The sequence below is a fragment of the Pempheris klunzingeri genome, chromosome 8, assembly GCF_042242105.1.
Source record: "Pempheris klunzingeri isolate RE-2024b chromosome 8, fPemKlu1.hap1, whole genome shotgun sequence".
NCBI classification, from domain to species: domain Eukaryota; kingdom Metazoa; phylum Chordata; class Actinopteri; order Acropomatiformes; family Pempheridae; genus Pempheris; species Pempheris klunzingeri.
Window position 1 is genome coordinate 24,757,209 of NC_092019.1, and position 6,927 is coordinate 24,764,135.

Consider the following 6,927-nt stretch of genomic DNA (forward strand, 5'->3'; position numbering starts at 1 on the left):
CACCATGAAACAATCCGTTTCACATTTTGAACTCTCCCAACCAACCTGTCATCCCAAGGGTTACCCTTGGCTCCGTCGACATAATCCCCACATAGACTGGTCCACTGGAGTCATTTTGGAGTGGGGAACCTCCTGTCACCAAACCTGTCTGAAACAGGCTTGTTCTCCAGTCTACTTCCCCTGCTCCAGTGCTCCACCTGACATCTCCAGGGTGCCTCCAGAATACCACGACTTCCGCCAGGTTTTCAGCAAAGCCAAAGCAACCTCTCTGCCTCCACACCGGCCATATGACTGTGCCATCGACCTTCTGCCAGGCACCTCTCCTCCTAAGGGCCGCCTTTACTCTTTGTCTGCCCCTGAAAGAAAGGCCATGGACACCTACATTAATGACTCTCTGGCGGCAGGAATTATCCGCCCTTCCTCGTCCCCAGCCGGTGCTGGTTTCTTCTTTGTGGATAAGAAGGACAAGACTCTGAGGCCTTGCATAGACTACAGGGGCCTCAATGACATAACTGTGAAGAACAGTTACCCCCTTCCACTCCTGTCCTCTGCCTTTGAACTGCTACAGGGGGCAACAATCTTCACCAAACTTGATCTCCGCAGCGCCTACCACCTTGTTCGTATCAGAGAGGGGGATGACGGCATTCAACACCCCTACTGGACATTATGAATATTTGGTCATGCCCTTTGGGCTCACCAACGCTCCTGCTGTGTTCCAGGCCCTGGTGAACGACATACTCCGTGACATGCTGAATCACTTTGTTTTTGTGTACCTTGACGACATACTCATCTTTTCAAAGACTCGAGAGGAGCACATCCACCACGTCCAGTCAGTCCTCCAGCGCCTGCTGGAGAACTCATTGTTTGTCAAGGCAGAGAAGTGTGAATTTCATGCAGAATCCGTCCCTTTCCTGGGCTACATCGTGGGGCAGGGGCACATGCAGATGGATCCTGCAAAGGTCTCTGCCGTCTCTTCCTGGCCTGTTCCTGTGAACCGTAAGCAGCTACAGCGCTTCCTGGGATTTGCCAATTTTTACCGTTGTTTTGTCCGCAATTACAGCTCAGTGGCTGCCCCTCTCACTGCCCTCACCTCCTCCAAAGTTCCTTTTCTGTGGTCACTTGATGCCCACAAGGCCTTTGAAACTCTGAAATCCAGGTTTACCTCAGCCTCCATTCTGCAAATGCGTGACCCAGAGCGTCAGTTTGTGGTGGAGGTAGACGCTTCTGATACTGGAGTGGGGGCCATCCTGTCCCAGCGTTCAGCCTCTGACCAGAATTTCCACCCCTGTGCCTTCTTCTCCCGGTGTCTGTCCACTGCGGAGAACAACTACGACATTGGGAACCGAGAGCTGTTGGCGGTGAAATTGGCTTTGGAGGAATGGCGCCACTGGCTGGAGGGAGCTAAGGAACCATTTCTTGTCTGGACTGATCACAAGAACTTAGAGTATATCCGCACAGCCAAAAGACTGAACTCCCGGCAGGCCCGATGGGCTTTATTTTTCACCAGATTCAATTTCACTCTCTCTTACCGACCAGGAACCCGCAATGTTAAGCCTGATGCCCTCTCCCGACAGTTCCAGAAGGCAGGGGACTCAGCTGATGGACCCTCAACCATCCTTCCGTCCCCCTATGTCATTGCCACACTTACCTGGGGAGAGGGTGAGAACCGCCACCGAGGGTCAACCAGGTCCCAGCGCCTGTCCTCCTAATTGCCTGTTTGTTCCTCCTGTCCTGAGGTCTGAGGTGCTTCAATGGGTCCACACATCTCGCTTTTCTTGCCATCCGGGAGCCCAGCAAACTCTTAATGCTCTCCTCCAACGGTTTTGGTGGCCATCCGTGGAGGACGACACTCGGGACTTTGTTAAAGCCTGCTCCGTCTGTAATCAACATAAAACCCCCCGTCAAGCTCCAACTGGTCTCCTACAGCCTCTTCCCATCCCGCATCGCCCCTGGTCCCACATTTCATTGGACTTTGTTACAGGTCTTCCCCCCCTCTGATGGCCACACAGCCATCCTAACCATCGTGGACCGCTTCAGCAAGATGGCCCACTTCGTTCCTTTGCCCAAGCTGCCCTCAGCTAAGGAGACAGCGCAACTGGTCCTGGTCCACGTCTTCCGCCTCCACGGCCTTCCAGTGGATGTGGTCTCTGACCGAGGACCACAGTTCTCCTCTGTGTTTTGGAGGGAGTTCTGCAGTCTGCTAGGAGCCACTGCCAGCCTTTCTTCAGGGTTCCATCCCGAATCTAACGGTCAGACTGAACGCAAGAACCAGGAGACAGCCCTGCGCTGTATGGTCTCCCAGAATCCCTCCTCCTGGTCCCAGCAACTCCTCTGGGTAGAGTACGCCCACAACACCCTAACCAGTTCTGCCACTAGCCTCTCCCCATTCCAGTGTGCCTATGGTTACCAGCCTCCTCTGTTCCCGGCCCTGGAAAAGGAGGCCTCCTGCCCATCCGTGGAGGCCTTCATCCGGCGTTGTAAACGGACTTGGACAAAGGCTCGCACTGACATTCAACGTTCTGTGGATCGCTACACTAGATCCGCTAACCAGCACCGTTCCCCAGCTCCAGTATACCTCGTTGGCCAGAAGGTGTGGCTCTCTACCCGGGACCTTCCCCTCCGAGTGGAGTCCAAGAAGTTAGCCCTCAAGTTTGTTGGTCCATTCACCATTGAGCGGGTAATCAGTCCTACAGCGGTGAGGTTGAGACTTCCTCGCTCAATGAAAATTCATCCTACGTTCCATGTCCCCAGAGTCAAACCTGTCCATGAGAGCCCTTTAGCACCAGCAACTCCTCCTCCTCCTCCTCCGCCTCGCCTCATCGATGGTGGTCCTGCCTTCACTGTCCATCGCCTGGTCCGGTCTCGTCGCAGGGGGAGGGGTATCCAGTATTTGGTGGACTGGGAGGGCTATGGTCCAGAGGAGAGGTCCTGGGTTCCAGCTCGTCACATCCTGGATCCAGACCTCATTGCTGATTTTCACCGCCGCCATCCTGATCAGCCCGGCACTACAGCTGACAATCCAAGGGAATCTGAGTCTACCCCCTCACAGGAACAGGAGGGGTCTGGTCTTCCCTTGGAGGGCTTGCCTGATGGTGAGGATTCCCACCACCCTGACCCCTCCACCCACCCGGATGAGGACACTGTGAGTTCCCAGGAATATTAACTCCACCTCCGACCCCATCGACCTGTCCAATCTATTATTGCCTGTTTTGGGGACGTCAGGAGCCGTCCCTTGAAGGGGGGGTTCTGTCACAATCTGCTGTACTGGTCTGCTGCTCCTGGTATTTTTCCACACTCTCTGACCTACTCACCTGGCCATGCCTCCCTATCAGTGGCAATCACCCTCACCTGGTTCCACAGCTGCAGTCAATTGCACTCACCTGCCTATTTAGGCTCAGCAGTAGACTCACTCAGTGCCAGATTGTCTTTGCTCCATGCCAGACCTTCCAGCACTTCTCTTTGGACTGATTTCCTGGTTTCGACCCTGTTTGCCCCTGACTACTGCTCCTCGTCTCTGCCCTGGTAATTACCTCAGCCTTCTGTTCCTGACCACGAGCTACGCCTGTGTCCTTCCTGTCTTCTGTCTGCCTGCTGACTACCTGACCTCCTGCCTGTCACCGATTCTCCGCCTGTTTGCTCCATTTGGGTTTGTTTGCTTCGCTGTCTGCCTGCCTGTTGCTGACCCCGGTTCCGGATTTAACTACGAGTCTAGCCTGTCCCTCTCTGGTCCAGTTGCCTCCCATCTACCCAGCCAGCAGATTATCATCTGCTCTTCCATTGACTGTGCTGCTATTGGGTCCTGCAAACTCCCCGTTACAGTCTGAGACCAGTGTTTTCAAAGCAGGTTGCAGCTTTCTTGACATGTGAGTGATGCATTCATGCAACATTGGCAAAATGCTCTGCTGGTGGCACTGTTGGTGATTTATTCATAATTCAAGGTACAGCATGGCTACCACAGCCTTCTGCAGCAACATGCCATCCAGTCTGGGTTGTGCTCAGTGGGACCATCACTTGTTCTTAACAGGACAATGAGCCCAGACACACCTCCAGGCTTTGTAGGGGCTGTTTGACCGAGACGGAGAGTGATGGAGTGCTGCATCAGATGATCTGGCCCCCACAATCACCTGACCTAAACCAACTGAGATGGTTTGGGGTGAGTTGGACCTCAGAGTGAAGAAAAGCAGCCAACAAGTGCTCAGCACCTCTGGGAGCTCCTTGAGGACTAAAACCATCCAGGTGACGACCTCATGAAGCTGACTGAGAGAATACCAAGAGTGTGAAAGCTGTCAGCACAGCAAGAGGTGGCAAAGGTGGTTTTATGGTTTAAATGTTTAACTTATGAATGTAATTTCAGGGTGACGATGTGAGAAGATTTCTGCACCTTTTTTGAAATCAGATTCAAAGTTTTTTAAGACCATGACAGAGACACAGCAGAGCAATACACATCAGGTCTGTGCAATGTGTTTGAAATCAGCATCTCCATATTAATTCAGATTTTTTTCAAATACTGACATGAAGGAATGGGAAATCATGCATAATCAGCAAATCCATGAGTTAGTTTAGGTGACGTTAAGTTTTAGCGGTGGTTTTACAGATGCCACATGGAGGGAAGGCGTTCAGAAATTCTATGGACACTGTTGAGACTTTAAACTGCACAGCAGGATGCACATGGTGAGATGTAATGTAGGAAGAAATATAAAATAACAGGCAGAACACAACCTCACATCCAATTAATTAATTTTTATTTATAATTTGAGGTCATGTTTAGAGTCCGACAACATTAAATTTAAGTCAAGAGTAACGCCTGCACACTCCATTCATTATCTATACCAAGTTAGAGTCACCAATTAACCTAACCTGCATGTCTTTGGACTGTGGGAGGAAACCGGAGCACCCGGAGAAAACCCACACTAGCATGAGGAGAACATGCAAACTCCAAAGTCCAAATGTCCAAACACCTCCCTCAAGCGAGCAAGGAAAACCTCCCAAACTAACCCTTTAACGGGAGAGACAGGAAGAACTCCCTTCCAGAGATAGCTCAATGTCTCATGGGCTCAAAAACCTGGTGCTTTTGATTACATGAGTGTTTTATCCCTGTTCCACCTGTGCAGACGCTACTGTTTACCTCTACAGTCCTGCTGATGTCCCTCTGGGCCGTGCATCTGCTGTCCTCCCCGTCCTCCTCCTTCTCGTCCTCCCCGTCCTCCTCCTCCTCCTCGTCGTCCTCGTCCTCCTCGTCCTCCTCCTCGTCCTCCACTTTCGCCCCCCAGAGCTGCAGATGATTTTGTGGTGGGCTCCTGTAGTCACAGACGGAGAAACAGAGATGCTGAGTGTCTTATTGTCATATCACAAGACATTTTCTGGCAAAGTGATTTAAAATGGATCGATCTTTGTCGTGCGTGTTGACATTTGAGAGCCTACTTTGTCTGCCTGCAGTCCATCCAGACTTTCCTCTCTTTTCCTTTTCCAGCCCGTCCTGCGTTCTGGGTTTCTGCACAAATCAAATGTTGTTTAACTCTCTGCAGTCCTACTGTAACAGTACAATCTAATAAACACAAGGAAGTGACATAACACCTACATCTCGTCGCTCTCTGAGCGTTTGGCCTCACTGGATGGAGCCTCAGTTGGAGCCTCTTCAGAGTCAGGAGGCAGACTCATCTTCTGCCTCTTCCTCTGTGGTGAGAAGCTTCTTGTAGCTCTGCACAAATGAAATGTGTTGAATGTTTGAATGAGAGTTAACAGTAAAATGTAATCAGTGCAGACTTGTTAAATACCACCCACCTGAGCCCACTGTGTGAGGCTTTAAAAGTGTCCCACTTCCTTTTTCTCTGAGGCTTCACTTCTACTGTGCTGAATACGGCCTCAGCTGGAGTCTCTTTGGAGCTCAGAGGTACTTCAGGAAAAAAGGAACACAAGATGTTAGAATGCTTAGAAAGTTAAACATTACCTTTTCATTTCAGATCAGACTTGAGGAGATATCGTCCACCGATCTGATTTAAAATAAATTGTAGGCTGTTGCAGCAGTTCTAACGCAGCTTGGTTTGAATGTAGCCGGGGAGTAACAGCATTAATGAGTAAAAACAGATTTCAACATACAAGCTAGTTACAGAGTTGACTTCAGATGGAAGTTCAGTTAAGAAAATGGTAAATGTTTAGGTGTTTGCTTTGGAAGCATGTACAGTATTTGTTGAGAGACTTGTTGATGTTTTTGCTGTTTCTGACCATATTTACATGTGAGCCACGTCCACAGCTCTCATCACCTCAGTGAAAAACACCACCAACGGACAAGAGAAGTGAACTGTTGTTGAATTATGAATCATAAGTTAGCTGGTTCACATGTGGCCTCCTGCATGACTTTGATTTCATTAACTAGTTAGTTGCAAATTTTCGCTCCCATTCTACTAAAATGAAGCACCAGGTGATAAACCACCTCCTACATCGAAGCTGTGGTCACAGTTGACTTGGTGAAGTTGACCACAGTGGAGAGTTTAATGTGAAACGTGCGTTCAGCTGCTGCAACAGGCTGCTGGAGCCAAAGTGTTGCTTGCAGGTGAGTCTACCTTTGACTGCCTGGTCACCGTCTGGGCTCCTCCTCCTCCTCTTAGGCTCTGGGGAGTCTGGACTTCTGCACAAAGCAAATATTGTCTGAGTGTCCTGAATTTAAACAGACAAAAGAAATACAAAGAGAATCATTTAATAACACTTACCTGCTGCCATTGTGTGCAGCTAGAAGAGTGGCCCATAGCCGTTTCCTGCCTGGGTTGATTTCAGCTGCTCTGGTTGGAGCTTCAGACGGAGCCTGTCTGAGGTTATGAAGCAGCTTTATCAACCTCCTCCTCTTCTTCCTCCTCCTCCTCCTCCTACTCCTCCTCCTCTGCTCAATGAAAGTTCTCACGGATGTCTTCCTACGAGGCTCAGCTTTAGCTG